Source organism: Gallus gallus, chromosome 6, assembly GCF_016699485.2.
Source record: "Gallus gallus isolate bGalGal1 chromosome 6, bGalGal1.mat.broiler.GRCg7b, whole genome shotgun sequence".
NCBI lineage: Eukaryota > Metazoa > Chordata > Aves > Galliformes > Phasianidae > Gallus > Gallus gallus.
Window position 1 is genome coordinate 6,535,507 of NC_052537.1, and position 26,444 is coordinate 6,561,950.

Below are 26,444 nucleotides of genomic sequence, written 5' to 3' on the forward strand. Positions count from 1 at the left end.
GGAACCCGGCTCAGCACACCAACCCCAATGCTGGGAAACTGTCTAGTGGGAAGCCTGCAAATCTCTCTGATTCTGTTCCTTATCACATCCTTTAGCTTCTTTAATGGCTTTTTCTGTTTAAGACTCGATCACGGGCTATTTTAATTTACCTTGCAGTCTCCACCGTTCTTGTTTTCGTTGATCATTTTTGAAGTTTTCTGGTATTCGTAACTGAATGGTGAAGGTGCTGTCTGATGTTAACTAAAGATGCAACGGTAATGAGGTCTCAGTTGTTACCTTCTTTTCAAAATACTTTCTGAACAAACATTTCTCAAAGCCAGAGAAGAACTGCACTGTGTCTGTTTTGAACAATAAATAAAACCCTCTTTGTCTTCAACTGAAGCAAATCTCTGATGTTTGTCAGGCTTTTGTATTATAGCTCTCAGTAGGTTCTTGTCAAGACATAGGAACTACATGCTGAATGAGGCAACAGAAATCTCAAATGGTCACAGATTGCAGGCTCTGCAGAGGAATACAGGGAAAATCTCTCATGCACATTTCTGGAAAAAAAATCCATTTGGAGGCTGTTTACTTCTGCTCTGAAATAAAGGATAAGTTAGCAGAAAAACTTTTTTTTTTTAAGAAAAGAAAGCTTGTGGATAGTTGATGTTGAGTATTGTGCCTGTAGAAACGTGAGGAAGAGAAGTAGAAGGATGGATATATAATTGGTGTTACTTGTGGAAAGTAGCAACATACCTCAGTTATTAAAAAATAAGCTTCTCATGTAATTCAGCATCTGTAGGGAAAACATAGAGCACAGAAACATCTTTGGGCTTGGATAAGTTGGTTTTCAGCACTGTCTCGAGTCACCATAAGTGGTTTGAAGCCCTATATATCAACTTAAAAGTTTTGTTTGTTATGTTCCTGGAGAGCTTGCCTTGAGTGCACTCCTTGACATCCATGTTGATCCTTATCTGTGTGTGTGGCTTTTGGTGCATACAGTCAATTTGCTCCCCATAATAGTACAGACTTTCCCGTCCCCTTTAGGACATGCTCTCTACAAGCTCTTTGGTACTGCCCTGTGCTGTTCCAGGTCTGCACAGCCCCCAGGATGTGGGGACAGAGTATGTGATTGTATTTATAAAGCTTCCTGTCTGCAACTTTCAGTTGCATCACAAAACCAATGCATAGCCTGATCTGTTTCAGCTGTTGAGTGTGGCAAGACTGTCTGCAAGTGGCAAAATCACAAGCAAAACAAGCTTCTAACTATGCAGTTTTCAGACACAGTAATTAAGAGACCAGTGAACTGTTGGGCAGACAACAAATCCCAGCACATCCGTTTCACACCTGTTTGGTGAGGTACTAATGAGATTTAAGCTCTCCGCAGCTCTGGTTGACCTCTGCACCAAGTCAGATAAACATTTCAAAAACATTTATACAGTAGTTGTTATAGTTCTCTGAGATATCTGCTGCTCCTTTAATAATTCACCCTTATGCTTATTGCACTGGATAGCTGGACCTGCTTCTGCATGCAGAATCTTTTCTCTCGCTGTTTTTTTTTCTCTGCAGGCCAACTTATCTGCTGCTAGTACATCAGCAGCCACCTGCTGTGGGCTATGTATCTGTTTTCTTAATTGCAGTGAAATCATTTATGCCAACTAATGCCACATTACAACAGCATAATTTAATTTGGAGCTGTTCATTATAGTTCTATTACCCTTCAGCTTTGGCATCCTCCCAGAAAAGGACCCATGTGTAGTAGGTTAGACAGTTTCTTGAAGTGATAGAAAAGCACCCCACACATCTCGCTGCCAAGTCTTTTCTGCTGCAGAATTCTCATGGAATTGCATTTAGTGGGTTCTGCTTGTGTCATGCTGAAAGTAATAATAATGGCATTTTGTCACAGAATACTACTCTGGGTTGCGCTCTTTGGGTATTCTAACTTAATCGTATTATACTACTTTTTAGAGTGCATTACAAATGTTGCTTGCTCTTAACATGAAACTTGTATAGAGTATCCACTAAGTTAGTAGACAGCAAAGCTGGATGAACTTCAGGGTGCCTCACAACTATTCTCTATTGGGAATAGTGGTGTAAGCTGAACTTGTGAGCATTTGGCTTTTTGTAATAGTTGAAATTTAATGCACGTGGTTTAAAGCATTTACTCCATTATAATTTAAGGTGTTAACATGCAGAATGGGGTTTATAAACCATTCCACTGTTTCTCTAAAAGTATTTATAGTACACTGTTACAATTAATCAAAAGCAGACATTGCAAAAATGAAAATCACGTTTATTGCCAAGATAATAAATGTCAAGTATTCTGTTAGACAGGCTTTGTGTTACTTCAGTTGCAACTTTAAAGAACATTTTAAGTGATTGGAAAAAGGAAGGTTATTAAAAGCTCAGCAGGTCTTCTCTTCACTCTACTGTTATTAGTGTAAATCATTGCATTGTGTGATAGAAGATCAGGCAACATGGCAGGAACAGCTTTTAACCAGGTCTTCTCTGTAAATACCGTTGCCTTCAGGAGAAGCTAAAATCACAGTCCTCCCTTGTTTCCTCTGACAACTAAATGCAGTGAGATTTCAGAAGGAAGAAAGGGTAGTGCAAACCACCCAGAGCAGGTAAGTGCTGAGCTTGGCTCAGGATGTAGCCACATATCTTTGAGTAGCGACTGGACGGCTGATAAAATCAAACTGGTTTTCCATTCACAGGAAAAATACAGCCATGTATTTCTTCCCCATAGCAAATGCTTTGGGATGGGGAAAATATCTGCAAGTGACATCATCAGTTTGTGGGCATTTGTACAGAAGTAGTTCTGTTATCTGAGATGCCTTATCACGGGGAGGTGGTTGCTAGCACTGCAAAGTTTTTTCTAGATGTCAATGAAGGGAAATTAAAACTGGAGTTTTAGCAGGACATGTGAAAACAGTGTAGAATATTTAGAGCACTCTCACCGTTGGATAAGCCTGGTAAGAAAAGCTGCACACAAGTTATGGAAGTGAAGTAGTTTATGTTACCTAAGCCTGTTACAGAAAAATGTGTAGTGAGGGATACGCAGTTTATGATGGCTGTGAGAAGTCCTGGTGCACCGCTGATAGCCGACTTCTGCATGCCTATTGGCTTTTCTGCTCCCAGCAGCTCCAAGGCCAGTCCAAAGCTGTGTCCGACTCACCAGATCTAGCCTCAGTACAGCTCCCTCTTACAAACGCAGACAGAGCACTGCCTACAAACCAGCATTGCCAGGGACTTAAATAAATCCAGACCCATGGAACAGATCCATGCCTGGGATACCAGCTGGTTCATTTTGTAACTGGTAAGTACTCATGTCAGCATTTGACTTCACTCCAAGTGATGCTCAGCCAGCAAGGAAGGACTTGATTATGGCTTTCCACAGGGTCAGCCCACACCTAGCTAATTCACATGTGTATTACAAAATGGAAGAACGTTAACTAGTTAGGTTTCAGTCTGAAAAAAGTAATTTCATAATTCCACTTCCATAAGATGGTATTAATTTTTAATTCCTGCTTTCAAATGGAGAGGATGAGTGTTTTCAGAGATACTCTGGAGTAGAACTACAGCCCTGCAGCAAGACCTACCTCCAGCCCTTCCCTACTCCACTTCCGTTTCAACAGGGAAAATGCACTTCAGTTGAATTCTCCTGCATACTACTTTTGTGGTGAGAAGATTTGAAATTGCCTTTTGGATTCCTATTGTGACCAAAAGGGACAATTTGAACTTCCAGTCCTTCCAGAAGCCTGTAGCATTTCAGCATCTCCTTCCACATAAATTGGCCTCAACTTCTGTGTGTGGTGGGGCACATAGTGTCACATCTATTCAAGCAAACTTCCATTTTTCTTCTGGCTTTTCTAAGTAGGTCTTCTGACTACACCTGAACTACCTACAATCTTGCAGTCAGTTGTCAGCAGAGATAGATAGAATTGGAAGAAACTGAACATGCTTGTCTGAAGTACTCAGTAATATTTATTATCTGCCAATAAGCAGTAATCAGCAAAACTCATGCTAAGCAGTTAGTGTTCTAAGTGTCATAATGAGCTCATTCATTGAAATCTGAATGCCATTTGTGTTGCCCTTTGATAATAATTTGCGACTGCTACTCAAAGAAGGCATCTTGTATTCAGTAAAGCTAAACATGAGGTGCATAACCCAGGTTTTCCATTGCAGTCTGCAATGCTGCAAAGTACACTGTAAGTGTCTTTGCATTTGTGTTTCAATGGCTTACATCCATGTCACATATTTTTTAAAAAGGAGAATCTTACTGGAATTTATTTCAGGAAAATGCGTGTAGATTACAGGTATTCTTTGGAGAACTCGAGACATAACATTTTTAGCACATAAAATGCACGTTATGATGTTGGCAACATCTGGTCTCGTAGTTACTCTTATTCATATGTTTTGCTACTTCAGATTTTTCATAATACGTGCCTTCTTTTTGGTCTTGGTTTTTGTTCTATCTTTGTTTCATCTCCCTTTTTATTTATTTGTTGCTGACTGCTGAGGTGTTTATCTTTTGTTTCTTCCTCTAGACCGAACATTTTTTTAATAATTTCTGAGACACAACTTTTCTTGAAAGGTATAATGCTGTGATAACTCTCCTTAGCTGCTTTTTATTTTTGTGTTTAAATGCCAGATTAAACACAGAAGTGTTATAAAAGTGTGTTTGATACTGATAGGCAGGCAAAAACAAGGCATGGTTGACAGTAGAGTGCATACAGTCTTCTTCAAAACAAAGAAAAGAGGAAAAAGACATTGAATGTAGGTGATCCAAAACTTGTTAAAATTGTTTTTAAATATAAATTTCTAAAATTTTCCTCCAAGTGCAGACAGTTTAGTCAAGTGGCTCCTCTCTAGCAAGTTCATTCTGGTTGGTTTTTTTTTGTGTGTGTCATGCTGTAACAGGGTCTTGGCAAAAGCTCATTATCCACTCTTGGCTCTTTCTGTCCTCCAGAAGCTCTACTGCAATGACAAAGGTCCTTCTCTTGCAGGACTTGCATGTTTCAGTGTTGCAGTACTTCTGTATTCAACTCTTAAAGCCACTGTTGTAAATACAGGAACATGAAGACAAGCATATAATTCAGACAAGCAAGCTGTTTAGCCCTGTAACTTGCCTACAGCAATAAACACCATTCAACAGGTCCAGGATACCTGAAATACTTTCCTAACTTCCAGGTGCTTTTCACGTAAGGAGTCTCCTCTGCAATCTTCTAACCAATGGATCTTTGAAAGAGTAAATGTTAAGAGTTGGAAGGCTTCATCTCTCCTATTCTAACAGTTTACCAAGGGCCTTGGAAGTCTCCCCGTACCAGTCAGTATCTCCTGTTTGTTGCTTCTATCTTTCCATTGGCTCTTCTTCATTGGGTAGTTGGGACTTGGCCTCTAGGGAAGTTCTGCTGGGTTTTAGATTTTCTGCCTTTAGTCATCCAAGAGGAAAATTTGCAGAGTAAGTTTGATAAGGTGATGTGGAGTCGGAGTCACAGAATCACCAAGGATGGAAAAGACCTCCAAGATCATCTAGTCCAACCATCCATCAGCCACCAGTGTTTCCCCACTAAACCATGTCCCTAAGTACAACATCTATTTTTCCCTAAACTTCTGAAAATCAGATCTCAAGTTTGGTGGAAAAAAACCTTGATGTCAACCTTGAATTGTTCATGAGTCTTCAGTGCTACTTTTTGTAGTACTTGGTACTACTAGCATTTGGTACTATCTAAGGCTATGCCAAAAGTCACAGAAGGAAGATGTAGTGAACAAGCATCAGATGCTGAATTAGCAAAAGAGAAATCTTGGCAAGGCTATATCATCTCCGTAAGAACAAGTTGCATTGAGTGCATGTGGTGTGTGGTTTTCCTCTTAGTGGTCTGTTGCTTCGTTGAGAGTTAAACAAACACACCTGGAAGTCCAGGGGTCAGAAGGAAACACTTCAGTGCAGAATTCAGGACTACTTTCTATGCTATTACGATAAGCATCTCTGTGTTAGTCACTGACAGGTCAGGTGCTCTACATAGCCTTCTGTCTCATGGTTCAGCTTAAGAGCAGAAGGAAGTGTCAGCAGACAGATACATTTCAGAGCACGCTGAAATGCTCACAAAGGAAAGGGCAGAGATAAAGGTGATAACAATTCCTGAGGTGAGAGTGATGGATTTTATCTACTGGAATGAGTGCAGACAGAGGAGCATTTCCTCTGTTCAGCAATTGTACACCCACATCAGTGCAGTGCTTTGTTCAGCTGATTCATCCTGCACACCCTGACGTGTGTCAGGAAAAATGGGAGGAAAGATTTGGAGAGATCCAAAGCAACGTGACCTCCAGAAAAGCAACATGTATGCTATTTGCTGTTAAACATGGAGACTGGTCTCTCATCCAAGTGATTTCAAAGAGGCACTTCCTATCTTTGAAGCGATAAATGCTCCCATATTTGGCAGTTGTTCACTCCTGGCTTAACTGGATTTAGATTTTTTTATCCCGTAAGAACAGTCACTACACTACATACGCAGCAAAGAGAAAATATGTGTGCAAATAGGACTTCAGTTTTAGGGGCAGAAATCTCTTTCCAGGTTGTAAGATTATAGCATGGAACAAAGCTTATTTCACACTAAAGATTTTGCAAGGAAACTGAGGACAATATAGTACTCTATGAAGGTTTTATAAAAGTATGCATCGAGTCATAAGCCACGCTGCCTCTGAGAAGCTTTCCAACATCTCTGTGCTGTGGTGACTCCTACACACGTGCTGTGTGCATCATCTAGACATTGAGACATTGCTCAAAAATTAAGGTTTGAGTAGAGAAATGTAACATGGGTACTAAATCTGACCATTTGCTGCTGATGAGCTCTGAGAGCTTTACATCCAGATTGTTGCAGCAAATCCCAAAAACACACTCAACAACAACAAAAAAATTGCTGTCTTCCCTAAATGAAATAGGATTCGATACTCAGAATGGGACGAGTTGTTGTATTCAGTGTTTAATGTTGTGTGTTTACATAAAATAATAACGGAGCCTTATCCACTGGGTGTTCTTCTCAGGTTGTCCCTCACATGTTCTCATTACTTGATGATTTAATGCTCTTCTGGTGGCAAAGGATCACCTGGCAATTCTGTTGAGTGGAACCTGTTGTTGAGGTTTGGGTTGATTTTTGTTTTCCACCAATCCAAGCTGAGAGAAGAGGACCAGGAAGAGCAGAAGACAATCCCCTGTGCCAAAAGGTTTACAGACAAAATGAAAACATTTGTGAACTTGCTGAAGTAGTCATCAGGCTTTGTGGAGAAGAGGATGAGGAAGGGAGAAAGATAACGTAGTAGAATGCTGTGGCTTGAGGCATTTTTGTCCATGCTGTGTATGTCTGTGTATATAATGTACATTTTTTGCTTTTTTTTTGCTCTTCAATCTGTTAGTATCTGTACCCGGTACATAATGAATTATATTGTAAACTGGCCATATGTGATTTTCTATGGGGAGAGTTAATGACACAGAATAACTCTCTTTTTTTCCTCGAAGACTTTACATTGGCAGTACAGAATCACACTGCCTGCAGGGACTGTGGGTATTCTTTCACTCATTCATTACTTCAGTCCATCTCTCTGCGTTTCAGCATTCATAGCTATACTGGTTTGATCTGGCCTATTTCACACATTTCATGTTTCCTTTACGGTGTAATGGAGCATTATGCACACAAAGGTAATAGATCTCAGTTTATATTCTCTTCTCTATGTCCTCTGTCCAACAAATTTGCTCTCTCTGTATACCATCGGCATCTGGCTTTATTTTATTTTATTTTATTTTATTTTATTTTATTTTTCTCTATCTAAACAGTTTGTCACAGAAAGTTCTGATGTAAAACAGGACTGACAAGTGTACAGAGCTGTCAGGATCTGAAAGCTTGCAGATGTCTGTCTGCCTCTTACTGCTGGGATTGGACTTCAAAGGCTGTGGAAGGTGATGGGGTTAAGAGAACTATTTCTGATCCATCTCACAGGCAAAATCACCAGGACTTTTCCATCCTCCTTCCTTAGTGTGCTGTCACCTGCTCAATGAGTGATTAGATACATTCTATTTACTAAACACAGGGAGAGAAATAAAAGCACGGAGTTGGGGTTCACAAGGTAACAGAATAGCATGGGTTGGAAAGGACCTCTGGAGATCATTGAGCCCAATCCCCTGCTAAAGCTGGTTCCCTACGATAGGTTACAGAGGAAAGTGTCCAGGCAGGTTTTGAATATCTTCGGAGAAGGAGACTCGACAGCATCTCTGGGCAGATTCTTCTAGTGCTCTGTAACACTCACAGTAAGGAATTTTTTTCCTAGTATTTAGATGTATTTTCCCATGTCCATGTTTGTGCCCTTACACGCTTGCTCTGTTGCTGGGCAGTGCTGAAAAGAGCCTGGCCCCATCTACTTGACTCAGGATTTGAACCTCAGAATGAAAGAATGTAAGGGTTGATGATAAAATCTTAAAAGGAGATCATTGCTGGTAAACTGTAAAGCAACTCGAATTTCATTTAATGAGGATGTTTTCATTCAGATCCTAAATTGAACAAGTTAGTAGATCCTGCAAAAGATTCATAAGAATGCAGAACATTTCTTTTATATTCTCAGTTTATAATGTATTTTACATTTGGATACCACTGCATAACTTGTTTCATTGGGATGGGTGTCTTTGTAAGTGATAGTGACCACCTTTGCTCTTTTCCCTTTTGTTTGTGTAGAAAACAAAGTTAGATTTTATGAAAATGAGGCTGATACATTTGCTGTTGCTCCTGAGTATCACATTGGCTATGCCATACGTGTTTATAATACATCTTGCAGTGGTGGCTTTGTGTTGGTTTTCTTTTTAAAGTGTCTTTTAATTCCAATTTCTTGAACATAGGACTTCTTTTTGTAATAGTACTGGCTTAGTAATCTTACTCTACAAAAACATTAAGCAAAACATAAAACTTAGTCTAGAATGTGTGTAGCCATAAAAAATGATGTGCTCAATGTTTGAAAGCTGTTTCAATTGTGAAATCCTTAATCCAGTGCAAATTTGCATTCATTGTTTTGCATTTGCAGTGGGATCGTGGCTTACATAGTTGGGATAGTATCTAGCTATGATCAGCAGTTATCTGTTAAGCAAAAGTAGTGCATTCATCTGTATAACAATGAGATGAAGCTTTCTGCTTAAATGGTAGGCTAAGATTAGAGAGAAACTACAAAGAAATGCAAAAATACTCTAATTTGACATAGTAATGATTGTTAAGAAGTATAACATTCTTTGTGAGAATGTGAAAGTTATAGAAGAGTATAATAGAAGTGAATTAACGTTCACATAGCTTTCAAATTGGATGTGTCATCACAAGTAAGTGAGTTGTTCCAGAGGAGCAAGACTGAAAGAACTCAGCACAGAAAAGAGCTTTGACAAAAGAACTTCCAAGTCTCAGATAAAGTCTTAGATCAAGTATGGGTAGGAGGTGGCATTGTGCCTTGTCTGATACAGCTTGAATGCGTGTTTCTGTCTGCCTTTGGAAATATATCATGACCTTCAAAATTAGAAGATCTTATGTCGGGATAATCTGAGAAGCAAGAAACCTGTATTTAGAATTCTTAGAATTCTGAGACTGTTTGCAGGGTCAGAAATGCCTGTGTGTTTGCTCTCGTGCTGTTTTCTTTCCCTCATGGTGTTTTTATTGAGACATTCTATTTTAAGTGGGAGCTGAAAGATGGAGGCAGAAGATAAGGTGAGGAGCATCCCTGCTGGCTAGTAGCACAGTGCATGCTATAGGAGAGAAACAGCTTTTCCCTATCTGCTTGCATACAGCTCTTGTGCTGAGCACAGGACTAAGGAAGCTTGTAACTGCAGACATGGTCCTTTCACTTCCCAAGTATGTAGCTCTCCCATGGCAGTTGTTTTCTGTCAGATGAACTGCATGTGTTCTCTGAAAAGTCTGAATTTCAGGCTGTTCTGACAGTCTTAATAGTGCTGTGTTGTAAAATGTAGCCCTGTTGTTCAGCATTCAGCCCAGAGACACAAACTTATTGGAGAACTTGAGACTACTGGGTGTTGAAGAAGTTTTCTGTGACTGAAAATAAAACAAGGAGATCACAATTATAGTAAAATACATATTTTCTTATTCCTTTCTTTCTTGTTTGCACGGCTTTATGAGCTTTTCCTTAAGCTAATACAGATCTCTTATGTTTTGAATGATTTATTGTGTGTAAAATTGAAATGTGCTACTTGTTGCTAGAGTTCTACTCAAATACCAGTAAGATAATACTTTAAAATGGTTGCCTTTTCCTAGAGCTTAAATAATATTTAAATTCCTCTATAGAGTTAGATATACTGCTAGCTCCTTTTGCTGCAGAAAGGCTGAACATTTCCATGAGTTGGATTTTATTGAGGCATGTCTCTCATCTCAGTGACAGTTTGCCATTCTGGTTCTGGAAGAGAAGTGAAATATATGTGCTAATATGTGCTTAAAAAAGAGCACCAAAGCTAAATCTTTGTAGAAAAAGCTGCTGTCACACACGAGAAACCAATTTGCTCGTTGAAGTTAGATGAAATGGGCACTTTCCAGTTCACTGAATTCTAAGGGAGAGCTATCTATGGAAGTGGTAAAGTTGTGGCTGGAGGAAGATGTCTCTTCAAGTAGAAGTTTATACCTGAGAGACTAGGGGTATCTCCAACAATAGCTTGCAGCTAGCTGCACCCTGAAGAACAGATACAGCCAACAGAAATGGAGGAGGCTTAGATGAGAATGCCCAGGCTGGGGTGGGTGATGGCCTAATAAAAATCAGAAGAGTTTGTTGCCTCAACATGAGTCTGGCTTACATGTATTCCTGTGTTTCCAATGGGCCTTCTAGTGGGGGAGCATAAATGATCAGTGGATGAAGTAGGTCCTTTACAAGACCTGGGTACTCGTGGCTTTTTGGGGAAGGTGCGGCAAACTTCCTTGCCCACATCCTGTTTCTCCAACGGGGAGAACGTGGAGCTGTCCGGACTCACTGGTGGTTGGTTAAGTGTGATGAGCAGAGGATGGGCCTGTTAGTGCCTGGTTAACCTACCCCAGTTAGTCTTGCTTCTCCAGCCAGCCCTGTTGCCCGGTGGAAACACACGTAAGATTTCTAAATCACTGAACAAGGTGATGTAACTGAGATCTTTCAAGTAAAAAGGCACTAGTATACACTCAAAAATTAGTACTGATGAAGTCATAGTTTCTAAAAAGATGTTTTAGTACAGAGCTTTCTCCAGTTCTTAAACTCCTTCAATTTTCACAGCCTACACATTCAGCAGAATATTCAGTGTGGAAGAACTTTGTTAACACAGGAAGAGACTGTTTGAGAAGGCAAAAAAATAGGTATTGTTGTGGATGAGGAAGGAGACAACAGGAGATGGTATTTCATTATAATAGGAATCACACAACAGTCTGGAACTAGAGTGGAACTGCCCACAGCAGTGAGAGGAGGATTTTGTTGAAAACACTGTCTGGTGCAGATCTATTGATTCCTGTCTCACAGATGCTCGGTTGGTTAGTTTTTGTTTTGATTCCTTAATTTCTCAATGGCATAGTTTTCAACTCCAGATTTCTTTGAAGCTGGCTATTAGAAGCAGTATTTTCAAGTGATCCTCTGTGTCAGAGTTCACTTATTTCCCCCCAAAATTTGTCGGTATAATTGTATGCTTTGCTTTTTGTGCTTGCCATAGCAGCTGTGCTCTCTCTGTTCATCCTGGTGACTAATGGCAGAGCTTAGATGTAATTCTCTACCGATTATGATAGTATATCATAATTCTATCTTGCAAAAGCTATTCTTTGGTAAAAGGGAAGGTAGTATCATTTGTATTTATGGTCTTGTTCAAAGGAGTGATGTGAGGTTAATTGTGAGGTTAATTAGGAAAGGTTTAATCTAAAGGCAACAAGTCTAATCTCTACTTTCAGATTCATGAGAGTGCACTTTTCACTCAGCTCTTCCAATAAAAGCAACGCTCCTTAGAGATAAAGATCTCTGACACAGCAGGCAATTCCATTTATTTCAAGGCAGTATAAGTTCACAGGAGTGCTCACCTGGAAATGCAGCAGGGGGATTCTAGCTGTGTGTGCTGCTCTGGTTGTGCTGTACCAGCCGCTCTAATTCTTCTTGCATGTTATCATGGAAAATCAAAATTTTGAAAGGAAATGTAGGAGTCAAGTGAAGCTTTCTGACAAAACAACAGGAGACAAATGTGAGCCACAGTCTGCCTTTTTGATGACCACAACCAAGTTTTCAAGGTCAATAACAATGTCACCATCTGGTGCTCTACGTTTTTTAATCAATAAGCATGAGAAAGATGAATTGCTTTTAAGATTAATAGCCAATCAGCACTGTAAATGTAACAGCCAAAGCCTGGAAAAAATTACATACTATTCTATTAAGTTGACCTTCATACAGCCCAGCCTTGCCTTGAGCACCTGTGGATGTTTCTGCAATAAGGGATTAGATAGTGTAATGGTACTTTTAGTCCAGAACAATAAATAATCTTCTAAATAGGCAACAAAAATATAGGGCTTGGTCTAGCTGAGTAGCTGCTGCTGCGCTCTCTCCTGCAGGACTGACGGTCTTCAAACAGTGTAATAGAGGTGAGCCCTGGCAGCCCCTCGCTAAGCTTGCTCCTGGTGCTCTTACTGCACTGAAACAGGAGTAACCAGGTACTTTTCTTCCACTCATCATTTTGATACTTCTGCTGCTTCTTCCCATCTCAGTCTTTTTTCTTCCCAGTGCTTTATGAGCTCTTACAGCAACAGTGAGGGAAGGAAGGAAAAGGAAGGAAAGATAAATAAGTTCTAGAAGTGCCTGAAAGGAATGAGAAGAAGGCATAAATGGCATAGATGTAAGAGACAAAAATACCAAAGGGGCATGGCAGTGAGAGAATTTGCACATAGGATGTTGATCAGAGTGGGCCAGTGATCTTTGTACTTGAACACACTGCTGTTTCCATGACATTATGGCTTAATGTCCTAAGCTCTGGTAGCACCCATTGGATATTTCAGGCTGGAGAGTTGCAGCTATTCACGTTTCTTGCTTTGTTTTTGATATTAATTCTATTCTTGTTGGGTTTTTTTTTTTTTTTTTGCTGTTGAATTGCATAATTGTAGTATTAAAAAAAAGAACAACAACAACAAAAAGCATTTAGATTGTAAATCACGGAAATCCAAGGTGCTGTACAGCATGAGAAATAAATAGATGCCTGAACGCTGAGAAGAGTAAAGCCTGCAACACAGAAGGAGCAGAAAGATGGTATTTTAGTTCAAGAATGTGAGCTTACTGCTGAAGCCTAAACCCAGGCAGCAGGGTAAAAGATGAAAAGATTGTACTGAGGGCTCTTAAGTCTTCACATGGATTCTCTAGAAGTACACTTTAAGGCAAATGGAACACTCCAGGAAGTCAGCTGTTGCAGGCATTGAGAAGAGGGCTGTTTTTATCTTTCACAACAGTGTATTAATTCTCTTTTGTCTTTTTAGTTTCATGAAAAAAAAAAAAAGTGAAGGTATCTGACTATGGACACATTGATTACAGGGATGTGCTATTCTGACAACTCCTCTTATCTGTGTTGTGTAGCTTTAGGTTCATTTGAAATATTCTCACCATATGCTCCAATATTCAAGACTTATCACCTCTGCCATTATATTTAAGTATTCTTTTCCTAACTTCAGTGTTCATTTTTGCTTTTACTCAGATCAGCTTTGATGTTTTTTGTTGTCAATACTCAATAACCTTTTGTATTTGTCACAACTCTAACATTTATGTATATATTTCTAATTTGCATCTGTTCTTAAAAACTTGTCAAGATACAACTTTTTAAAGCTTGTTTCTGACTGGGGTCAGAAATGGGTACATTACATCTAGGATTGTTGCATGACAGCTCTTGGTAGATGTTTATCTTTATTGATGTTCTCTGTGTGAAATCACAGTAAGCCTCTGGCCTGTAGGTCTAAGATGTGCTATGGGAAGGTCTGTGGGTCAAAAACGTGTCTGTTCATTATAGCCCTAAGGCTGATGTTTGGCTCAGCTAATTAATCAGCAAGTCACTTGTGAGGATGGAGGTGCTGAGTCATGTTGACACGTACTGTGTCTCCATGTAAGACATCTCCTGGGGCTTAGAAAGTGGAAAAAATCACCACCTTGAGTGTTAAACAGAAAGTCAGAGGAAGAGCAGAATCAGGCAGGGAGCTGGCCACAACAAACAGTGGTTGTGAGTGCCACGTTTGGTCGCTGCCATCACTAACAGAGTGCAGCTCAGCATCAGCGCTCCAATAGGAAAGCACTGGGGTGCAAAGTCTGACCCAGATGAGGAAGAGTGAAGTGGGCAGCCAAAGGATGTTGAAGCCCCCTCTCAGAGGTTGACTGTGGCCCTATAGTAAACGAGATGTTGGTTATCCCCTGGCTATGTCATGGGGCATTCAACACTTTTGCTTGAAACTTTCTCCCAGTACTCAGTACTTAACTCTAAGATTGTTTTCATTTTGAAGATGAGAGCTTCAAGAAGCACTCCATTCTGAAAATCTGTGTCTCTACCTCCACTTATCTCTCAACCAAGATGTTTTGGTGTATTGAAATTCCCATCTGACATTTTTTTTTTTTCCTGTAAATTTAACTTCAGGCATATGTTTTGTATATGAGCAGTAATGAAAAATGACCGCACACTCAGAAATCACTTTGGTATCTCAGATAACAGTAAAACAAGAAATGTCAAGGACCATCGGCCTTTCTGAACATCCATTTTGTTAAAAGACACAGGAGTGAAGTAATCATCATTATAATAGTAATTTTGTTTCAGCAACCCTTAAACTCCCACTGTGTTACAGTTTTGCCAGTCTCCGCTCTGAGCAGATGGAAGGAAAACAGTGATTCTATTTACTAAGTTTCAGAATAATTGAAGGAGGTCTTTTAAGATAAAAACTTTGCTTTGATATAGGAATTCCGGAGGTCAGTGGAAGCTTTGAAGGAGGTGCTGGGGATGATGACAGCAGGATTGAGTTCTTAGTGGTGGGTAGCTCTTGACTTCAAATTATTTCCTGCAAAGATACTGGTTCCTTCTTTTCACACCAGTAATATGTCAAAACAAGAAACTTAATTAATTCCATCCTCTTGGATGCCATATGTAGCTGTCTTTTTCATGATTTAGTGTATAAACAAGAGAATGCTTCTTTGCCATTAAATTTTATTAAGTATTTATCTGATACTACTTCTCTAGAATCTAGAACTATGGAGACTTCGGATCTAAAAATACATATAGTAATGCAAAGTGCCTTTGGTCTTGTGTAATTTATAGATTGAGCTTTGGAGAGCTGCTCTGTAAAGGCAGAAAATAATAAGAGGAAACTATGAAAACAAAGTTCTCTTGCATTGCTACAGAAGCACAGATATTTGATGATTTATTGTCCTGTGAACACCTCTCCTTTGGACTGCTTTTGATGTACAAGTTAATGTTGTCATAGAATAGCACTTTCAAAATAAGAAGGTTTTTTTTTAAGTCACCTCCATGTAAGACCTTCTCTCTCACAAGAGAATGGTAGAAATTCCGGTCTCCCCACCATTACTGGTCTAGCGTTTTGCTGTCAATGCGGTTAAAGATACTTCTCCACTATCTAACAAGAGATTTTCTTCCTCTCTTTGTTGTTAGCCAGTTCTTATCCCGTGCTTCTTTTTGTAGAAAAGAGTTCATTCATTTTTGCTGTCTCTTCTTTCCATCTTGATCTGTATGCAGCTTGCATTCTTGGGTATGCTTTTTCTCCTGTAGTCTAAGCAACTCCATTACTTTGAGACCTTCCACATAAGTCCTGATGTCTAGGTTTTTGGCCTTTCTCTTTGGTTTATTTTGACTCTGCTCAATTGCTTCACATTTTTGGACATGCAGGATGTGAAGCCAGACACAGCATGCTTGGTGAGGATTCATCACTCCGAAATACAGTGGAAGGATTAGCTAACATGTAGCGTAAGTTGTATTCATTTGAATGTATTTCCCTTTTGGAAAAGGAGTGAAGCTTTTGACTCCTTTTCCCTTCATTAAGGTAGTGACAGGTTCATTTCTGAAAATGCATTTCTTTGCCAGTTGCTCCTTGGTGCCTGTTTTATCAAATGATTGGTCTTTCTCAAGTGTAGTATTTCTCAGTTCCTTTTCAATCTGCCTTTCAGAGTGCTCCTCAAGGCTTTGAATCCTAATCCCATTCCTTTAAATCTGATGGTCTTTACGGTTATTAAAGCTGTGCTAATATAGTTATCATTATGACATAAAAGTACAGTAACTGAAGATCTGAGAGAGTGAAATCTCTTACTCACACATGAACTGCCAGGTCACGCATGAATATTCGGTAAGGCCACCTTTGTCTCTCTAATTTGTATTTTGGTTGAAAAATAGTGGTATGCACCAGTATTTTTAGTATTCCACACAAAGCTTTTCCACTGTTAATATCAGTTTCAATGTTTTTTACTACTTCACCAAGTAATAGTGAGATTAATTAATAAACCCTGCTCCTTTGTATTACAGTTCAGCCTTATTAGATGATGATTAACTAGAATCAAGTAGCCACCAACCATTGTCTTTTGATAAGGGTACCAAAAAATGTCGTGTTTAGGAAGAGAAGGAATAGTATGTTGTGATTTATTTATTTATTTATTTATTTATTTATTTATTATTTTTGCTGATGACTAGAAGAAAAGGGTGATGACGGTGGAAAGAGTAGCAGGAATGTGAGCAGAAAGGAATACGTCTGGATGCATGCAACTTTAAAGGATCTAGCTTTAAGAAACCATGGGTGGGAGATGAGAAGCTTTCAGAAGTTTGGTAGGCAACAGTATCAGAAATAAAACATAAGTATCTTCCTTTAGAAGGACACACTTTCTTCCACTTTAAAGATGTTTCGTTTTTCTGAATGTAAGTCTATGTGCATTACTCTGCATGCTAGCCCAAAATTGGTGTTTTTCAGCTCGTGCCTGTCTTGTTTTAGTAGATGCCACAATGGATTAAACATGCATTCAAACAGAATGATTACTTTTTACCACTTTTTTTTTTTTTAATTTAATAGGGTTTATTTATCAATTCCAAGACCTTGTTCTTTCTCCACTCTTTCTTCACCCTCCACTGCTTGCTTCAAGGAAGAGAACTTTCAAATTATTGATTGGCAGGTGTTCCAGTTAAAACAGTGCATTATATCAATTTATTTTGAGAACTGGAACCATTTTTAAATGCTTCTTCTGATTGTCTATAGTAGGTAGGGTAATTTTGTAAGTACTTCCCAATGGTTTGATGGTTTCTTTTAGGGGAAAAGGTACCAGAACATTGGCCCCAGGCCAATGTCAGATGAAAGCCGAATGGTTTCCTTGCAGCATTTCCAAGTGTCTGCAGCAGCTGTATTGTAAAGTGAATGGACTTGTGACAGTTAATGGCAAAATGCTGAGCTGTAGTGATGTTACCGCAGCAATATCTGTCACAGACCTCTAACCATGACAGTTCACTTCTTTGAGTAATAGTAATGGCAAATGCCTTATGTTTTGCCTGCAGAACAGTTGTTGGGCAGGAAAATTAGCAGCATCTTTTGTTAGATAGGTATATTTTAAAATATTTTTGTGTGTTGGTTGGAGAAACCTGCAGGAGTGAGTCTACAGAACATGTGTAGATAATGTGTTGTCATATGTACTTGGTCCCTACTGTTAGAACTCAGTGGATATTGCCATTTATACACAATGAACGTTGTTTTTGCTTCCAGGGCTCTGTTGGCATAGTAGGGCTTTGGATCACTGCTGAGACACTGGTTGAAACCTTCATCCAAAATAGAAAGCACCAACATTTTAATATTGAAATTCTCCTTTGAAACAGCAGGAGAGCATAATTAATGCCAGTCAAGAGTTCTGTGGAAAAAAAATACTGTCTCACAAGCTTGGCATAATTTTTCATGCGATTACAAGTTTAGATGATAAAAGTAATCGCGCTGACACAACAAATTTAGGCTGTTATGAAGTATGCGGCTGAATGATGCATGACATCCCATTAAGAGATTTGTTCTTAATGCCGCATACTATTTGTATTCATGTTTTGTGAATAAGGAATGAAGGTGTTGCTGATAAATATGCAGATGACCAAAATTGGTGGACTTCCAGATAATTCTGTGCAGCCAGTTCTGCTTCATGTACTTACATCAAGGTGATGGTGCGTCTGTGTACCTGAGAAGTTAGATTTTTCTGGGGCTTCAGTTCTTTTGCATCAGGGTTCTGGCAAAACAGAAGAGAAACTGCAAGGCTGACCTGTGCCAGACAGTAAAAGTGAAGGAACTTTCTTTGTAAATCTGAATCACGGGGTGTGTTAAGTAACTGAAAATGCAGGAAAAACTTAATGGTAACTGGCTCTATAATTCAGCTGAAGAAATGCCACAACAGCAAGTCTTTCTGTCCAGAAATTGAAGTCTTGAAACAAGTGCAGTATTTCAGTGGCGAGGAAAATTAAATATTGCAATGATTTATCTAGAGGTAGATGGTCTGAGGATGATACTGACCTTTCAGAATGTTGGACAGGAATATGATGCAGGGTAGCTGATCGAGAGTGGAAAAAGAGTCGAATGATGTGCCAACATCAGTCCAAATCCTAGAACTCCACAGTGCCACAGATTCTCCATCACCTGAAGAGTTTTTGATGACTCTTTTTAATAGCAAACGTACCTAATTTGCTGTCATATAATGTTTCAGATCAGAGCACTTTCAGTGAAATGATCAATAAGATGCACATTGAGGGAAACATTTCAAACGTGTTTATGATGTGCAGAAAGAGCCCAAAAACTTTCCTTGCAGGTTTTGTATTGACTGTCTTTCTTTGGACATCCTCTGCTATCAGCAGAATTTTAAAATGACAATAGCACATTTCTGTCCTGGAGCTGTATTTCAGCAGTGGGAAGGTCATATATAGCTTGAAGAGATTTGGGACAAACTTCTAAATGAATTGAAAAATTGATATTTTCTAGCTGTGAATTCCTATTACCTGCACTTCTGATGTCTCTGTATTTCTTGTAATTAAAAATTGAAAGCGTAATTTTAAATTCCTAAAGAAATCATTAATAAAGCCTATTAAGCTGAATGGCCATTTCCCATGGGAAGTTCAGGTAGTTCTTAGTTGATTTTTCCAGTTTAATGGTTTGGTGTATTTTCTGGGAGGTTTGCTGCTTTTAAGCTAGGGTTTATTTGTTTGCTTGTCTCTGTGTAGGAGGGGGTTAATACTACAGCTGAACTTGGGGGTTCATCTCCAAACATGGCTAAGTACTTTAGGTTGAATAGAGAACCCTTGTGAGCTGAGAGCTTTGATGTCTTATTTGCATGGCTCTACCACCACTGCACAGAACAGATTCAGTTTTTTCCAACTTCATGCAAATATACTGTTGGGAAATGTAGAGTCATAATTAACAGGTTTTGTCTGTCCTGTGGATTCTACTCTGAAAACAGCAAAACCACCACGTAGATCACTTTGTCCCTGTGATTGTTTCAGCCTTCTAAGTGCTACAGGTTAGAAACTATCCATTTGTACATGTCTAATACAGCTGGATGCCATCTCAGAAAGATCCCCTTATACTAAAACGCAGCAGGCAACAATCACCACACAGAAATAATTTTAAAATCTATTTATTTTGATACAGAATGTGCTGCATGTGGTTTGTGATGGCAGTGTTTTGTTTGCCATAGGTGTGACGACAAAATACCTCCAAACCTTTTTCTGCATCAGAGCTGAAATGGAGAGGAGGTAGAAAGGGTTTTCCTATCCCACTTGCTTCTTCTGAATTGCTATACCTGTTCTAGATTTCAAAACTCCGTTTCTTTTTTCCCATTGTGCTGTGATTGCGTTCTGTCAAAGCCATCTCTATGTTACTACCACAGTAGTGGCTGGAATGTAGCTTCCTTAAATTGTTTTGGGTTGTAATATGATTTTCCTCAGTCTGACTGGCATCTTCTATATTGAATCCTCCATGACAGATTTGCTGTTCAGAATTTCACCTTGCTTCTATTATGTCCTTGGCAGCATCTATCCTACTGGCAGTAGTACTCAGGGGAGGTTATGAAGGGAACTGAAGGAGGCTGTTGTGAGAACACTTTTCGTCAGCTAACTGAGGTGAAATGGCAGTGAAAAAAAAATTGACCTCCTTGTCTGCACGAGGATTGTGTCCTTCACTCCTGTTTTCCTGACAACCTGTTATAAGGACGTTGGGACTGATGCTGAGAGTAACTTATCTTTTTGTCTAGATAATGTATTTCTCTAGCCAGGAACAAATGTCACTTCATAAAAGTATGAGAAAAAAAGACATACTACTGCAGCCGTAATTCATATGCTAGAAATTATGCTTCACTCATAAAAATAGAATTTTCTTCCCTTTACATTCATTCCATTCCATGAGCAAGAAATTGACTGCTTCCTTCCCTAGAGGAACGAAAGGGCTCTCAGCATCTCTGAAACAAATGTTGAGTATTTCAGAACTGTTGCCTGAATACAAGGGCATTCAAAATTCAAAGAGTATCTTGTAAGTTTTGCTCTTTCACTCTTGGGGAGCACATGGGAAAGGTGATGATGGAGTACTGCTGGAAGCAACCAAAGGACAGGCAAGCCAGAACAACAGGCAAATAGAAAGAACCTTGTTGGGCCTGGGCGCATGGTTCAGTCCTTCCTACAAAGAGTTGGAGCCCTTAAGAAGGACTGGGTGATGAGCAGGAAAGAACAAATGTTGAATGAAGAGGTTTTGGGAGTGGAGAGAGAAGGAGAACTTAGCAAGAAAGGAGGAGCAGCATTGAGGATCTTAAGGAAAGAACTCAATGCTAGGAATAGAAGGGGAAAAAAGTGTAATGATCAAGTAATACAATCAGTAGAGCATGGTAGCAGCAAGGAATGAGAAGAAAATAATTCTTCTGTTTGTATCGGAAACAAGGAACACACACACACATTTAAGAAAAATAAAAATAGAACAACAAAGCAAAGAGTGGAACAGGCAGAGAGGAATCTCAAGTTACCCGCAGATTTTCTCTCTGTGAATTCAAATACAAGCGAAGTGATTGCTGTGTGTTCTTAAACAGATGTGTGCTGTGGAGGAAAGAAAGCCATTTCCAGCAATTCTATTACATTAATGTTGTTGTCTGCTCTTCCCTGACATTTTTATGAGAGAACATCAGCTGCTTCTCTTCAGTCAAGAGCCCATTCTCAAAGCTCTTTTCCTATCTCAGACCCATAGTTTGGTCCCTGTATGCTTACACTCCCTTCAGTGAAATAAACGAGTGAATAGTACACAGCAGTATGCTCCATCTGAAGAGTTTATTAATTGAAATGACAAAGTTTATAGTACTAAAACTATTTGCAAATCTAGGATAAATGTAGTGAATGGTTTAGATGAAAAGGTGGATGGGATGAGGCAGGTGGATGAGGATTGTATTTTGTATTTTGAGATTGACTTTACATTAGAAGAAGGATAAACACGAAAAGATGAGGAATGTAAAGGCAAAATATTTGGTTTTAAGCTAATATTGTAAATGCATCTGAGCAGGTTTGATTTCAGATTTTGGATTGGCAATCATCTAAATACAAATATAGAAATTCTGTCTTCTTTGATCATTTTTCCCAAGCTGTTTTTGAAGGTATTGCTTCTTCAGATGGAATCTTCCATTTTGGAAGCCAGGCATCCTTTTTCTTTAGTCTTCCTTTGGCTTAATATTTGGTGGTTGCCTGCTTGTCCCCAGCTTACCAAGCCATCCAGTACAGCTCCACCCAGTGGTTCATTCACTGGTGATACTTGCTGTTCCACCCGTTTTTGTACCAAGCTCAAACTTTGTCGCTAAACTATTTTGTTTTTCATTCCCCAGGTCACCAGTAATATCACAGAGACAACACCCAGGCTGTGTGAAGACTCATGATTTCTGATGATGATAATATCCCAATGGTGGTCGGAAACATCTATTTGGTGTGGATGATGATAACTTATGTTCTAATGAGTCTAGTCACTCTCAGTGCTTGTCATTGCCCATTTGGGGTGGAATTCTGCTCTGTATTGCACTAGAAATCTTTAAAATTCTGTCTGAATATTTCGGTCTGTTTTCTATCTATTTTCTTCACTATTCACTTAAGAAAAAAAAGTCATCATTAGAAAGAACCTTTTTTTTTTTGGCATTTCTTGCTCGCATGCAATTTCTTTTTCGCATGCATTTCTTGTTTGCACACAATAGATGGAGAACTTCATGGATAACTGCTTGCTGAATATTTCTAACAATTTACTGTCTCAACACTTGCACAGTAGTGAAAAATATTAACTGTGAAGCTCCTCACCCTGTCCTTTTCTCTATTATTCCTCAACCTGATTATTTGTGCTGTCCTCTCAGAATATTAATGTTACTGCAATGAATATGGTGAAAGTAAGTCACAGTTCATGAAATCTATTCACAGGATTTGTTCCCATTTCCTCACAGGTTGTTCTGAATTATAATGACAGTGAATGACATTCCAGATTAATGATGTTGAGGGAGGTTTGGGCACTTTTGAAGACAAGGGAAGTTGTCCCTCTGACCTTTAATCGTTAGGAGTTCACTCAAAGAATTAAAATGAAACATAAAATAGATATTAAGGCTTGGATAATGACTTATGGGATTACTTCTATTGAAGTCTTATGTGCCTAGAAAATTCCTCGGCGCTAATAGCTTGGGGGAACAATGTGCTTGGCACCAGTGGTATTTTTCACTGCACTGTCTTGCTTTGTGCTCTAGAATCTGCTCTAGTATGTCCTTTCATTTACTAAGAGAATACATACTCCATAGACGTGCTCTTCATAGGTATGCACATCCATATTAGCAAGATGCTTTAATTTTTCAGCTTTCAGTAAGCCACTAAAAGTGTTTGTCTATCATGTGAGTTGAATTGTAGGAAGTAGGAGTTGCTGATGTGCTATTTTAAAAATGTTTAAAGTTTTACAAAGATGATGTAAGAGATACTGCTGGAGATTAGAAGAAATTCTTTCTGAAGTTACCTTGAGGCAGTAATTGACGGTAAGCTTGCTTCAGTAGCTTTCTGTTTGTGTTAGAGTTCAATAAGGTATTGTGTCATTTCTTCAGCAGGTGTTGCAAGCAACTAAATAGTTTGTTTTAATATTTTGTGTGGTTAAGCAAATACATTTTGAACAACTAGATTCCGATTGGAATATCAAACAGACATCCTATTTCCAGTACTTCCAACTGTTAAAAATATGTATAACCTGAATTCTTAAGATACCAATTTTATTATACATGAAGCTTCTTGATTTAAGGTAAGCTTGGAAGATTTGATGTTGAGCTGTTAATTTCAGAAAGGTGTGATTTACTTCTGCTAATAATGAATACAAAATGGCATTTGGTTATTTGTTTATTAAAGATGCGCACGTCATTGCTGTGGTACTTCAACTCATCCCAAGTCATAACTTAGCCTGCAGTGATTAAAATGAACCTTCAAGTGGCATCATGTTTTGGCCATTGTCTAGTCACACAAGGCGATCACTGAATTGTGTGACAAGCCACAGCTTACATGATGACATCAGGCAAAATTGCACCACGGTGTCATAATGTCACAGACTGATGAACCACAATATAGTCACTTTGCTGTGTTGACCCTACATTTCATGCTTGAAATGTAGTCACTGTTAGCTTCAGGTTGTTTTTTTTTTTAAATGACATGTCAAAAAGAGTGTTCATGTAGTGTACTATGCTATAAAGCAATGTCCAGATCAGTCTACCAAGTGAAAACCACCTCTACACAATGCCCTAAAAAAGAAGGATTTAAGAGAGAGTCGCTTCCAAGATTAAAGTATGTTCAACTTATCCTGAAATAAACAAAAATGAGATGATGACTTACCACTTGGGAAGAGAGGGACAAGAGATAATCATTTCCTTGACAATTACCTGAGACTGTGCAGATGAAATGTCTTAATCCTACACTGTCATGTTGAGGTAATTTGGGAGGTAGAAATAGTGCTCAGTATGTTAATATAAAGTACAAGGAAACTGTACTGACAACATTAGCGAATAAATCAAGCAGACATAGAATTCAAGTTTCTCAGTCTGCTCTTTAATTATTTACAGTTTACACTCTCAAAACTGGAAAACACATTGACTTCTCCACTTATCTTTTTGAACGAATTGTCATACCTGGCATGGTATAAAATGTATAGAAAAGAATAGAGCAACCTGGAAAAGTCAGTTACGCTTGTGAGTAGGATGTCAACAACAACTGTGTATACTAAGGTGTGAAAACCGTCCTGAGTCTGGCTTCTTGAAATGTTGAAATCACCAGGCCATCATTAGAATTTTCTGCTTTTTGTCCACTGGGACAGAGGACAAACATGACAAGCATTACCTGTGAAGCATCAAGTCTTCTGATTTTTCTATCTGCGTACAGAAGTGAACTGCATGAGGCTGCAGTGATCTCTTAGTCATTTTTTTTAGTTAGTTTTTTGTTTGTTTGTTTGTTTTGCAACAGAAAAAGGTGAACACACCGCAAGACTAGTTGCATTGATAAATTGATTTCAGTGTGAGGAGGAAAAAAAGTTATTTAGACAGCTTTTTTTTTTTCTTTTTAAATCAATCCCCTTTGAAACTCTCATGTTTACACTAACTAGATCTCTTCTTCGGTCAGGATTACTACTTCTGCCACGGGACTTGGTTTCCCAATGGTATGAAGAAATGAAGAGAATCAATAGCAGCTGAAATTTTGATTGTAAGTGAAAGCTGAGGGAATGTTTTAGAACGGGTGGTAATGTATTACAAACGTTTTGGTTGTGTTTATTGAAAAAGTGGGAGAGAGGATTCCAGGAATGGAGAAATTCTCCCAATATTTGTTTCATCACCTTGATTTGAGCTGTTCCTTATCCACCCCACAGGTCAGTCCCTAAGAGGTCCTTCCCAGGTCTTTTCATGAGGGGCTTCCTTGCAGATGATAAGTCTCAGTGCAGGGAATTGCAGCTAATTAAGTTATTTGCCAATTAATATAGCCTTATTCAGCCCCTTTTAGACTGTCCATGCCACAGCATGGGATGGCTGCAGTGCTCTCAGAGATTCCGACAGCATTCCCTTTCATTGGCTTCCTTTGTCCCCTCTAGCTGCCACCAGCTTGTCTAACTCAGCAGTAGTGCTGCGGACAGCTTCACTCACTCCAGTCCTTCTGCCCAGACCTGACCTTCTGTGCTCAATGCAGGACGAGCTTTATTTTACAATCTGCTCTTCCCTGTTCCATTTCCCCCCAGTAGGGACCCCCTTCCTTCCTGTGGATGGTAGATGTCTGCATGTAGGAGCAGCTGCATAACCAAGGGGAGGCATGTGGGCATCATCACCTCATGTCTGTCAGTCCAGTGCTTGTGCCTTGTCACACCTCTCTCACCTGAGCCTGGAAGGGGGCTTTGCTTTTATTTCATGGATTTTGGCACATGGAAAGCGTGAATCAGGTTAGTTCTGTGTTAACAGTCATTTTTTAAAGTGGCTTTCTTGTATTTAATGAGCTGGAGCCACAAAGCATAGCTGGAATGGCAGGAAACATTAAGAGATATCAAAATATCTCCCTTTCATATCTTGATGTTGCATTCATTACAGATTGTATAAATCGCTGACCTCAGGAACAAAACAAATCTGACATTCAGTCCATTTTCTTATAACATTTGGCTCTTTCTGCCATAGTGTCACATCTGTATTGATTTTAGTATTGACCGACTGAAAAGCTGAACGATCTGAGTTGCATCATCATAATACGGGCAGTGTGTTGATAATAGGGCTAGATATGCTTTCAGAAATAAAATGTATGCTGTGAAAAAGTATATTTTTGAACACTTACCTGTGCTTATGTGCATTAATGACTTTGCAATGGTCACAGAAAGTGAGAAAAAGCACATAATTAAATGTCTGCCTCAGCAGGAAAAAGTCACAGGCCCAGCTAAATAGAACCTAATGCATTAGCTGAGGTTCAGCTGGGCATTTTGAAAGGAAAGGACTACAGGGAGATGAGCAATGGTATGGGAAGGGAGAGGACAGCAACTGAAATCCTCTCAGAAAGAAGGAAGAGGAGTGAGGAGTAGATGACCCTCTGGTGTGGGCTGAATTTTGTTTTACCTTTTCATTCTGAATTGCTGTAGTTTGTACCTTTCATTAAGATGTACAGCTCTTGCTGTTATCTGGGTAGGAGGAAACCAAAGTGTTCATGATTTCTGAAAATGTGATTAGAGCCTTGTTTGTCAGGCTATGGAGGGTAAAAGTTCAAAGGAGGGTATAGTAACAGAGGAAGCCAGGTGAACAGATGCACTGGACTATGGGAAGGATAGCAAAAAATAAGAGTGCAGGGGAGGTTACTGAAACCTTTTGTAACAGCAAATTGACTGCAGTTGAGATGTAAATGGTCATGATCAACGTTAACCAAAAGAGAAACAATTGCTGTAACAGACATGAAAAGTGACTTTAGAAATGGGCAAATCAAC

General features: G+C 39.1%; 1 protein-coding gene across 1 annotated transcript in view; it reads left to right on the forward strand.

Moving 5' to 3' along the window:
* Positions 1 to 26,444, forward strand: part of PCDH15 (protocadherin related 15) — a 990,968-nt gene that overhangs the window by 232,295 nt on the left and 732,229 nt on the right. The window contains exon 6 of the mRNA XM_046942815.1: positions 21,829 to 24,700. The gene's annotated coding sequence lies outside the window, so the exon portion shown is untranslated. The remainder of the gene's footprint in view (positions 1 to 21,828; positions 24,701 to 26,444) is intronic.